The sequence below is a fragment of the Chenopodium album genome, chromosome 3, assembly GCF_948465745.1.
Source record: "Chenopodium album chromosome 3, dcCheAlbu1.1, whole genome shotgun sequence".
Classification (NCBI taxonomy): domain Eukaryota; kingdom Viridiplantae; phylum Streptophyta; class Magnoliopsida; order Caryophyllales; family Amaranthaceae; genus Chenopodium; species Chenopodium album.
The window spans coordinates 65,380,269-65,393,156 of NC_137836.1; the positions used below are offsets into that span (position 1 = coordinate 65,380,269).

A 12,888-nucleotide genomic window follows, 5' to 3' on the forward strand; every position below is an offset into this window, starting at 1 on the left:
TAATGTAAAGAGAATAAGTGTGTATCAAATTTGATTGAACATTTTCTTAATAGATGAACATAAATGATCATCATTTAATTTAAAATGATCATTTAGGATTGACTTTTAAATTGCAAAATAAGTAGTAATAATTGCAAAGTTAAATTCATGTGCTTATAAATGAACATTTAATTATTTGAAAAAGAACATATTTTAAAACTAAGATATATTTACACACAACTGTTAATTGATAATTAACATATGTGATAAGCATTTATTAATATTGGTATGAATATCTATTATAATGAAATGATCATGCATATGTATTCAAATGAAAATGGACATTTATATATATAGAAAATGAATAAAGTTATTTTTAATTTGAACATCTGTTATGGTGTATTGTTATAGGAAGAATATATATATATATTACATAATATTGAAATAGTTTGATGGTTATTATGATACATACTCATGAGGAAAAATTATACTTATTTAGTTGTATTTGAAACAACATTGCGATTAACGTGTCATTATTTTCACCTTAATAGATAGATTATAGATAAATAAAACAAACAACTTTTCAAGGATTATTATTGAAAAAAAAAAGTATCTATTAATTTAAAAGTTAATGACATAAAAGTAAAGCATTTACTTCCTCCGTTTTTTATTAGTTGACACCTTTCTATTATCACGTTTGTCAACGCATGTTTTTAACGATTATTTCTCTAATTATATATTATCAGCATTGTAAAATTATAAAAAGTGGATATTAATAAAATATAAACATATATTGAGACGATTTAAACAAGATCCCACGTGAGTATATTTTATCATATCTATAAATCACAAAGCAAGTCAAAGTGTAGTGTGTGAATAGTATAAAAGTCAAACGGTGTCAACTAATAAAATACGGATGAAGTATTATTTGATCTCATAGAATAAAACTAATAAGATATGTTATGTAAGTAGAATATCTTTAAGAACATGCAAATGAACATGCAATAACATGCAAATGAACTATTAATATTGAATGTGCTTATTTATATGTTCATTTCTGTACACGTAAATGTTCAATTTTTTTTTTATGAATAAAAGTTCTTTTTTATTTTTATCAATAAAAGTTCATTTTTGTTTATAAGAAGTATTATAGTTAAATTGTTTTATTTTTACATGTTAGCAGCAATCAAAACACGCGTACTACTATATATGCACTCCTAAATATTTTCCGACTATGACTCAACACGTGTGCTAGTGTGAAAAAAAATCATCATTAGTTCTATGTTAGGAAGAAAAAAAAACATTAATTGAATATTAATTTAATAATCTACTCATTTAGACAAAACAAACAGCACCTAACATGATTTAATTAGTTTCAAGATTTTATTAAATGTGAAGAACTTTTAGGAATGGAGGGAGTATAAACAAAATTACATAATAATTAGATAAACATCAATATTATAAGGATGAACACATTGTTAAAAAATGAACATAATTCAAAGTTAAAATTTAAATCGAACATTTTTCAAAATGATAATGAACAATAATTACTAGTATTATATTCCAAATGATGAATAAAAAAGATTTATAGTTTGTCTTTAATTTTTGTAATTAGGGTTTTGAATATAATATTATTCATTCTATTAACGAACATGTCTGTCTAAAATGAACATTTATAATTTATTAAATTTATTAGCTGAAATTACCAAATAATAGCTTAAATTAACAAAATAAATAACATCAATTAATAATTGATGTTTTAATTTCATAAATCTAACATATGATTTTTAGTTATTATATTTTGATTATTTATCCTTCTACAAATGAACATGAAGTGCATTCAAAATGAATATTTATAATATGCTAGCCAAATTCCCCGAATAGCAATTTAAATTCACGAAAAGATTTTCATTGCATGATGTTTTCTTTTTCTTTTCCTTGAAACACTACTGCAAAACACTACTGCAAAAAAGGTACATTAGAAAGAAAGTTGTTTTTTTTTTTTTTTTTTTTTGAGGGAACAGTAGAAAGAAAGTTAAAAACTAGAGTTTTTACTATTTGTCTATTTTCTTACAAAAACGCTTAATTATAATTTCGATCTACGCTATTTTTTCTTATTTTTTCTAGCAATTTTGCGACTTTCGACTATTTAGCGAATTAATTTACTGATGTTCTCGTATATCAGATATGGTTAATGATTATCATTTATTATATAGACTTTCAACTATTTCGAATTGATTTACTGGTTATCAAGGTATGAAGGTTGAGATGAGAAAGAAAATAAAAAATTTGCACAAATTTATTAGGAGAGAGAAAATGATTCCTTTTTTTTAAAAAAAAATGTATATTTATTTGACTAATGTGGGGTAGGAACTAGGAAGTTAATAAAAAGGGGGTAGGGGCTAGGGGCTGCGTATGGATACTAGGTATTGTGCAATTTGGTAGTGGGAGATTGGGGGTATGGGGTTAAACGATACCGTTTTAAGAGGGGGTTGCATGTAGAGTTGACTACACTAGTTTAGGCATAAATAATTACAAGGTGCAACCCTCCAATCCATGCCAAGTCAGTCAAAGGCCCAGTCAACGTGGTCAGCCCACTTGACTCAAGGCCCATTATTTCCCTTATGTCAAGGAATAAAAGCAATCAATCTTCTCTCTATTAGGGATGGCAATGGATCTGGACCCGACCCGGAATTTTGGACCCCATGGATCCGGGTCGGATCCGGGTCTTGTTGACAAAAATGAATTTAGATCTGGGTCTGGGCCCTAGACCCGGATCCAGATCCGTGGACCCGTTTTATTATTTTTATTTTTATTTTTCCTATTAAAAAAACCTAAAATTGTTTATTTCTTTATTAAAAATACTAGGTGAAACCCCGTGCAATGCACGGATATTGACTAATTATAATGAAAATATAATTAGATATTAAAAAACTAAATCGATTGATCACTATTAAACTGTATGAAATACAGTTCTTATTAAAGTTGAAATACAGTTCATATTAAAACAATAAAAACATGATGGAGAAAATATTTAAATATGTGATAGTTATAATGTGCAAGTCGATATTTTAGGAAGTTTACTTTAATTTTATATAAAATAAAAGTCATAATCTAAATGCAATCCTTTTTTAATGTAATAATATTTTTTTTAGAAAGTAATTTTGGCGAAATTTTTTTAAATAACACATTGACAAGTGTCCTTTTAGATTCGCTTTTAGTAATATGTAATGTAATAATAAAAGTCATAATCTAAATGCAATCCTTTTTTTAATGTAATAATATTTTTTTTAGAAAGTAATTTTGGCGGGAATTTTTTAAATAACACATTGACAAGTGTCCTTTTAGATTCGCTTTTAGTAGTATGTAATTGATTGATAATGTTAGTAATGATAAAGATTAACCCTTTCAAGAGATGAATTTTAGATGCTCATATTATATACATCATCGTTGTTTTTTTCGTAAGCTCATATGTAACATCATATTTTTTTTATTGTTTATAATTTTAATTCAAAATATGAGTGTATAAGTTGGTTAACTTGGGGTTGAACTCAATAACCAACAACGTAAGTTTGAAATAAATTTTTTGACCCGAACATTACATTTATTGCAAAAAATTAGGCAAAATATATTGGACCCGTTTTGGACCCGGATCCGTTGGACCCGACGGATCTGGATCCGGGTCTTTATTTTCTAGACCCCACGGATCCGGGTCGGATCTGGATCCAATATACAAAAACGGATCTGGATCCGGGTCCATCCGGACCCGGTCCAGATCCGACCCGTTGCCATCCCTACTCCCTACATTCATTCACTTAGAGCCTCAAGTAATTAATAGTCTTGCATAGTTTTCTATCTCTAAACACTATATTGACTTCGGCATCATAAGGGCCTTTCTCGGCACAACCCCCGAGGCTAGTTTACGTGTGTTTGTTGTGTAGGAAATCCTCGGCCCAGCCATCACTTGGACCGAGTTCAGTCTTCAGCCCACTAGAAAGGGCCTATCCGAAGGTCCCATTGTTTTCACCCGAAACACCGAGTATTATTCATCTTTAACCATATGAAAATTAGCCTTCACTATGTGTTGTATGCATATCAATTTATGTTATTTGATTGGATTTTTCTTATTTCCCTTATATATGGTTTCCATGCTATGATTTATAAGATAACTTTGTAAGGCTATGTTGTTGTATAGGTGGTTATTTTCATGGTTGAAAGCCTTGAAACATAAATAATTATCATTTTATTAAACATGAGGAACGTATGTTTTTGGCTCTATAGATAATGTTTAAAGCCTTTAGCATATTATGACACAGCAATCAGACCTACCCAGGTATATATGACAGGGAAAAAGCAGCAGAACTATTTTAATATAGTTAGTTACCTACTTATAACAACATTATATAGTGAATCTATTACCAATACAATAAGCATATGTTTATAACTTAATATCGCCCCCTCCCCACTGGCTTATCTTTCAAAAAAGTAACTGGTAACCATCTGTCTAGTACTATAATTGTACTTGTTACAGATGCCAGGGAAGAATCAATGACAATGCATATCGCCAGCTTATATTGCCCTAATTATTGTCTCTCTTTGGTATGAATAGTCACAAAAACTATTGTAAGAATTTTGAAAAGAAGTTAACATCCTCAAAATAGTTTTACCTCCATCCCAAAATTATTTGTCACATGACATGGATACTGTATCGATTAGCAGATTGCATTCCCGCTAACTTGAAGCTTAAACATACTGGTATATGTTGATTTTTATCAATGAAGGATATCAGCTCTGCTGAACTCCAGGCATCACACTCTACTGGGAAGATATTGACCTCTTACTAGTAAAATTTGATCAGCCAGCCATCTGCAAAACCATACATGCCAAGATGGTGATGGAAGATAAAACTTATGTTAGTTTATTGACAACTACTAAAAGGCATCTACAATTTCAACAGATATCTAAAGATAACTACTAAAACCTAGAAAAAATGTGTATGATAATACGATAGAATAAAATTCTTCACCGGACACTTTGTAGGTTATAGACCTGGCAATCCTGACCCAGACCCGAAGGCCCGACCCATGACCCGAAACTAGTGACCCGAAATTGACCCAAAACCCGAATCAACCCGACCCGACCCATACCCGACCCGAAGTGGATCTGACTCGACCTTGACCCGAAACCCGAAACGACCCGACCCGAGATGACCCGACCCAAAGTTGACCCGAGACCCGAAATGACCCGACCCGAAATTGACCCGAGACCCGAAGTTGACCAGACCTTTAAATTGAATTAATTGACCCAAATAGCCTCGAAACCCAAAGTCACCCGAACCAAAATTATATTATACTTGAAATGACCAGAATCTATTTAAGCTAAAGACTTTACCTTAGCAAACCGAAATAGAAATAAACCATAATCAAATTGACTTAATTTTTTGTATTAATCTGTAATGTGTAACCCAATGTATCACCCGAAGTTGGCCCGAAAATTGACCCAACCCGAACTGACCTGACCCAAACTTGACCCGATACCCGACCCGATTATCAGTCGACCCGAAATCAACCTGAAACCCGAAATGACCCGACCCGACCCGAATTAGACCCGATAACCTTTTGACCCAAAATGACCCGACCCATACCCGACCCGAATGACCCATTTGCCAGGTCTAGTAGGTTATGAAAGGTTGCTCAAACTTATTTGTTACATACTTGCAGGCTCTGGGCAAGTATATCACAGACAGCAGTTAGCTAAGGTTTAGTTTTAATTCAAATAAACACTTTCAGATTCAAGAAGTTATGTAAGAGTATAAAACATGCAAGTACAGCACCAAATCTCAACTGATCCTCCAGATGAACATTTTTTCAGATTGACTTGTGAATGAGTTTAGTAACTATTACACCAGTACCACCAACAGTACATATCTAATTAACTAATTGTATGTACCAGTATATTTTTTCTTTCAAGATTGAACCCTTTACTAAATTGTGAGGTAAAGTTGTTCATCTCAGTTACTGCTCAATTTTCTTCATTTTAGAATTACAAAAATCACTGAAGGACCTTTGCATGAGAATCCTTAGACCTACAAGATCCCTTTTATTAATGCCTAAAAGAAAAGCTATAGACATTTCTAGCATAAACAAATCTAAATATTTTTAAGAATTCACATAAATAAGCCTCTCTAGTACCTCCTTGAAGTATAAATGAAAAGCACTACATTTGACATCAATTGTTTAGGAAACAATGTATGAATTCCATTATAGAGCTATAATCTTTCTGAACGACATTTTTCTCTTCACCGGTCTTCCAAGCACGCTCTTGGATTGACTTGCAGCAATAATCATGTAGGCATAATTTACATCAATAATCATGAGGGCATTTCAGGAGTTGTTACCCATTTCATTTGAATGTCGACCTAATCTTCAGTATGTACCAAATGGAGCAGAAATAACTACAGAATATCAGATCTTATTAGTTTTAGATTTTTCAGTAGTCAACTTTTCAGGATATCAATCTCTCACTTTTTTAAAGCATAAAATCAGTAGCAAAAGGTTTAACATTCTAAATAGACTTCACCTCTTCATCCATCTCATCAGATTCCTCAAAACATAGCTGTAAGACTAACAGTACTTATATTATTTAAAGCAATAATCAGGTAAAGTAAAATAAGAAGCCAAAGCAGCTTCTAACTACAATCCTCATAGCTCAAAAAATATCTGAAACAACTTGAACTGAAAGGCCATTTTTAGGAATCTATTTTAAGTAAGGAAATGCTCAACTGTCTGAAGAACAACATTCACCATAAGAAAAAATAGAATTTTACCACTGTACTTTTGCGGAAACTATTAGAAGTTTCCATCGCCATATACCTATTTGATTCTCAAGAAAAAAAAAAAAAAAAAAAAAAAAAAGGTGAGGCACAGCAACATACAACTTGACCTTTGTAAGCAGCAGCATAGGAATATAACCTACAAAAACAATGACTAAGAGTAATCCTTAACAGTATTATCTTCAGCCCATGATGACAGCTATATATAGACCTCGTAATCAAAATAAGTTCTGCAAGGAGAAGCCAAGCTAGCTAAGCTTTAAAAACAAACCATCAACATTTCCAATTTTTCAAAACTCGGGGTAAAGCAATGGAAATTGTGAAGAATCTAGTGAGTGAAATACCACTAGTGATCTTCAGTAAAAGCTCTTGCTGTTTTTCTCACTCAATGAAGCAACTTATGAGAAGCTATGGATCCAATGCAACAGTATACGAGCTCGATGAAATTCCAAATGGGAAGGAGATTGAAAAGGGTCTTTTGAGCATGGGAAATAAGCCAAGTGTGCCAGCTATTTTCATTGGCCATAAGTTAGTTGGTGGATCTAAAGAAGTCCTTAGCCTCCAAATCCAGGGGAAATTAGCATCTCAGCTCAAGGAAGCAGGAGCCATATGGGTTTGAAATAGTACATAACTAAAGACTTTTCATTGAGCCTCTTTCTTTTACTGTACAAGACTACAAGGTAACAAGATTAGAAATCAGTTAGACAATATGATGCTGCTAATGTAATCACTTAAACTAACGAGGAGCTTCTCTTCTATATTTCTCTGCAAATAAAGATATACCCTACTATTCATAAATAAGTTGAGCAGTGTCCACTAATGGAATCACTTTCATTTGTAAATGGAGAGCACTACAGTTTATTGTAAAGCAACCAAAATTGTGTGCTTACTAATCTACCATTTTTTTTTTCAAAAAGCACACAAGAGACATTTTAGAATTTAGATCCTGAAGACAATCACTAAAAGAAAAAATCATTTGAATGATGATTATATGGAGCTAACAATGAATAACAGCCCCGATCCAATCAGACGTCACAAAATATTCAGAACATTTTATGTCACTTGTCGAGAAGTCACAAGAATATAGACTAACTAGTTGAAATACTGTGCCAAAAAACCAATGTAAAACATACCTTGGCACCAATATGCTGACATCAGTTTGCAATATCCTAATTGTTTTCTCCACTCAAAACTGAGGAACTTGTATATAGTACGAACAAAATGCTCATCTCAGTAACGCCAGAATGGGGTAGTTCAATTTATTTCAATTCAGAATTACACACTGTCAAGGATCAGCAAATCTTATTGCAAGACCTTAATTTCAATAAATGACGATCCTTAAAGTGAAACCCTAACAAAATACTACAGACTTTTTCAGAATTGACAATTTAAACACATTCCAAGACTTTAAAATATGTACAAGTTCCTATCAAAACTCCACATAATCTTTCAGAACACCACTTTTCTCCAATAATGCTCTCCTTTGCCAATTCTTCACTGCGTTTATTACCATAGCATTTGCATCATGTATTTCTTTATCTGTAAATTTATGCTCCACAATTCCTACTGGCCCAGGCTGCAGTACCCTTATTACAGTTTCCACATCTTGCTCCAGCTTCCTGATAAAAAAGAAACACTACTTAAGTGGTTGCAAGACAAACTACTTAGTATGATCAATAAGCTTTCACCAGATATTAGAAAGTTGGCGATGGCTTTTTACTAATGAATCGATATTCAATTCCATTCAAGATATTTTATTCTATTAAAGCGTCGACCCAGGATTCGATTTTATCATCAATCCAATCAGAAATAAAAAAAACTAGTCAAACTACATGAGAATTTAGGCACACTAAATATTACCTGTAAAAACTTCAAGTTTAAATTTTCAAAATACAAATTACATGCTTTGTGAGGCTACTTACCACAGTTTGGTAGGGTTATGCAGTATGCCTTCCACTTTGGCTTGCTAATCATTATGGACATCAAATTATGTTCAGAAAGATAGTTGTTAGTGATCTAATATCTCCCTTTATAGTACAAGTTTAAGTTACTGTTACCTGAAGATTTGAACTCTAGTTCACATTAGCTTTGTCATGTTTCTGCCAACCAGACTTACAGTGCAGTCTCTTTACTTGTTTTTCACCTATCTCAACTTATTAGCAGTGAACATTAGAGCTTTATGAAGGTGTTAATTGAACTTGGGTAGCTCCTATTAGATTTGAACTTAGCTAATCTAAACTTGTTGTATATGAATTTATTGACTATGATAAGGCTCTGTTTTCCTCATTGTTAGCCCATTTAGGCACCTTCTAGAATGCGTTACGCCTTATAAGGCTAATGCGTTTTGGCCCACACTTAGACTAGCCTGGTGCCTCAGTACACTTTTAAAAACTAAGCTTATTTGCTCTGAACTCTTTATCTTATATATCATGAAATAAGTAAATAATGGTTGAGGAGAACAGGGTCATAGACATTAGAAAGGGATTCCTCAAAATCAAACACCAAGTTCAGCTTTATTTGTATGCATAGGTGTAGCTAAAGTGATAAGTCAATCGTCAATAAGCAGGAGAAGAGCTTAACATACCAATATTCTCTACTACTTCTTTACTCAAATAAGACTAGCACCATCAAAGATCTATTTTTCAGCGATTCAATCTGTAGCATAAACCATTGACTTAGCAGCTTTAGCAACATTTTAAGGGAACTAGGAGTGTATGAGAGTAAGGTAAGGGTGATGAAGGAAAGAGAAGGTAGACATCATCGAAATGTATATTGTGTTGCTCAATTTCCAAAAAGTGCCCCTCAGGTTAGAATTCCTGTCTTCTACTGCTTCCCTCTAGACAGGTTAAACTCACCTAGGAGTCCTTGCTTGAGCTAAGCTTTAGGCATGTTTTCCATTATTACTTTCCTGGTCGAAGTGTAGATGCTATAGAAAATGGTGGAAAAATTAGAATGAAAGAGTTCATCTCCATGTTTTAGGCATGGGTTCCTCCCCAGCCAAAGCCATCACCCGATCTTTCCTTTCCTTGGTGCTATGTTTAATTTTCCAATATTTGGAGTAAGTGTTTATAAGAACCTCTTTTTTAAATATGCCTGAGAGCAAGTCTAGGTCAATTTGGAAGAAAATATTGGCTTCTGTTGGACTAAAATTTCAATTAGGGAGGAGAGCCCAAAAGCACGAGTGAGAAAAGTAGAATGAAGAAGATATTTCCAAAGAATCTGCCTGTGATGAACTCAAGCATTTCAGGCATGGTCCTCCCCACCCAAATCCCCAATTCTTGCTCTTTCTTTCTTTTCTTTCATTTTCTTTCAAAGGGATGGGATGGCCAGGAAAAACTCATAGGTTAATTAAAAAGAAAATGTTGGCTTCTTTCAGATAGTTCTTACTGAATATCATTGCTGAAAGACTGGCAAATTGTCAGAACAAGATATTTGTTTCATTCAAATGATTCAATCAAGCTCTTAAAAAACCCAAAGCATAGGACCAATTAAATCTAAATTGCGAACATAGGGAGGATATTTGTTAATTCGGATTAAAAAGAAAGAAACAAAATATCCCCAAAACCTGTGTTTTAGGCTTGGTTTTAAAGTAGAAGAAAGATTGGAAAGACAAGCGAATTAGATAACAAGTCCAGCAATTACAACCTCTACTGTGTGAAAGCTAGCCACTCAGTCACTGTGTGCATAGAAAAGCTCTTAAAGTCTACAACTACTGCGAACTGGGATCGCTCACCAGCTATACAACAATACAGTAGGAGGGATTAGATCTAGAGTACCCTAGTTATCATTTTGAATTTCAAAATCAGCAGCTTTGTGACACTACCGGAGCCTAAGCCCTGCACACTCATCTCTAAAGATTGTTGTTTCAATCTACATACTATACTTAATTACTAGGTCATACCAGAAACATCCAGCTAATAAGCATATCTAATAAGCCTATTTATTTATATCACCTCTGAAGCTCTGATTGAATTTAAAAATTCAATGATTTAAATCAACGATCAATCATAACTTCTATCCCCAAAAAGGTTGATAAATAGCTATAACAGTTAGAATCCTATCAAATACAAATTTCATTCTATTAAACTCCACTAAAAAACCATCAAGAATTTCCCAGATTAAAATTTTTACCATCCAGCTAACAAAGTACATTTAGGCTACCGAAATGTCCAAATTCAATAGTGTTACACCAATACCATAATTGATAAATATTATAGTCAAAAAGCAAGATAATGTAATGAAAAAAAAAAATCAAAGGATAAAGGGCAATACCTCAAAATCCCAGAAAAGGGTAAGGATTTTCCAAGCTTAGTAAAAGACATTTGATTTTTGTTCTTCCAATTACTTTGATTTTCAGCAATTTCAAAACCTGTAACTAACAAATCCAAAATTTCATATAAGACGACAATAGATTACACACAGTTTTTCCTTAACATTAGAGAATTGCATGATATAAACAGAATTGCAACACATTAGCAAACAAATTTGATTCAATCATCAAATTATGTTCGAATATTGACGTTAAATTATTCTAGTTTAAGAATATGAAAAGCAATATTCTAGCAACGAAATCGCTTGTTATAATAATTGATAAGTTGAGTAATTGTAATTAATAGTTGAAGTATCCAGCTTAGAAGAACCCTAAATTGACTATATTGAAAATCAAACTAACGATTAACATCAGATAGATTGTGATTGTGAAATTGATAAACAATGATTGAAAACAAAAACGCATCTTGCCTTAGAAGCTGCTTCAATGGAGAAAACTCTGAGAGCGGTTTAATGGGGAAGACTGTAAACTTGAACTGAGTGTTTGTTACTACGTTTTTTTTTTAAAAAAAAAAAAAAAAAAAAAAAAACTAGTTGTGGCACACAACTTGGGCCCTGTTCTTTTGAGCTTTTGGGCAGAGCAGAGCAGATTTCAGCAGAGCAAAGCAAAGCAGAGCAGATTTCAGCCGAGCAGAGCAGATTTTATTATTATTATTATTATTATTATTATTATTATTATTATTATTATTATTATTATTATTATTATTATTATTATTATTTTATTATTATTATCATCATCATCATCATCATCATCATCATCATTATTATTACTACTACTACTACTACTACTATTATTACTACTACTACTACTACTATTATTATTATTATTAAATATTAATTATTATTATTATTAAATATTAATTATTATTATTATTATTATTATTATTACTATTATTATTATTATTATTACTACTACTAATATTATCGCATTATTATTATAATCATTAAATTTTTAAAGTTAAATATTAATTATTATTATATTAATTATAATTATTATTAAATATTATTTAATTATTATTATTAAAAATTAATAATTAGTATTATCTTTAAATATTAGTCATTATCTTAATATTAATTGCTATTATAAAAATCAATTATTGTTATTATAATTAATATTATTAGTTACAAATATTATTATTACTGTTAGTATAATTACTATTATTATTACTATTATTATTATTATTATTATTATTATTATTATTATTATTATTAAATATTAATTATTATTGTTATTATTATTATTATTATTATTATTATTATTATTAATTATTAATAATTTATTATTATTATTATTAAATATTAATAATTATTTATTATTATTTTTATTTTTTTATTAAATATCAATAATTAATTATTGTTATTATTATTATTAAGTATTAACTATTATTATAATTAAATATTAATTATTTATTATTATTAAATATTATTTATTTATTTATTATTATTATTATAAAATATTAATTATTATTATTATTAAATATTAAATATTAATTATTTATTATTATTAAATATTAATTATTATTATAATAATTTAATATTAAGTATTAATTTTAAGTAGAGCAGAGCAGATTGAAGCAGAGCAGAGCAAAGCAGAGCAGATTTCAGCAAAGCAGAGCAGAGCAGAGCAGAGCAAAGCAGATTTCAGCAGAGCAGAGCAGAGCAAAGCAGCTCTAAAGAACGGGGCCCAGTATATATTTAAGTATTGTTAATTAGGTTTTTTTTTTTTTTTTTTATCAATTGATGTTTGG

General features: G+C 31.0%; 1 long non-coding RNA gene and 1 pseudogene across 2 annotated transcripts; one reads left to right on the forward strand and one right to left on the reverse strand.

Annotated features, from left to right (window-relative positions):
* Positions 1-7,121: 7,121 nt before the first annotated feature.
* Positions 7,122-7,430, forward strand: LOC145625222 (monothiol glutaredoxin-S1 pseudogene; annotated as a pseudogene).
* A 615-nt stretch (positions 7,431-8,045) lies between these two features.
* Positions 8,046-11,611, reverse strand: LOC145614815 (uncharacterized). Of its 2 annotated transcripts, none has more exons than XR_014107168.1 (3): positions 11,552-11,611; positions 11,084-11,180; positions 8,046-8,430 (listed from the first exon to the last, which is right to left on the reverse strand). It is a non-coding gene; the product is annotated as an uncharacterized LOC145614815 (long non-coding RNA). The 2 variants fall into 2 exon arrangements; XR_014107171.1 differs by having other exon boundaries at positions 11,084-11,186; positions 11,552-11,605.
* Between the last annotated feature and the right edge of the window lie 1,277 nt (positions 11,612-12,888).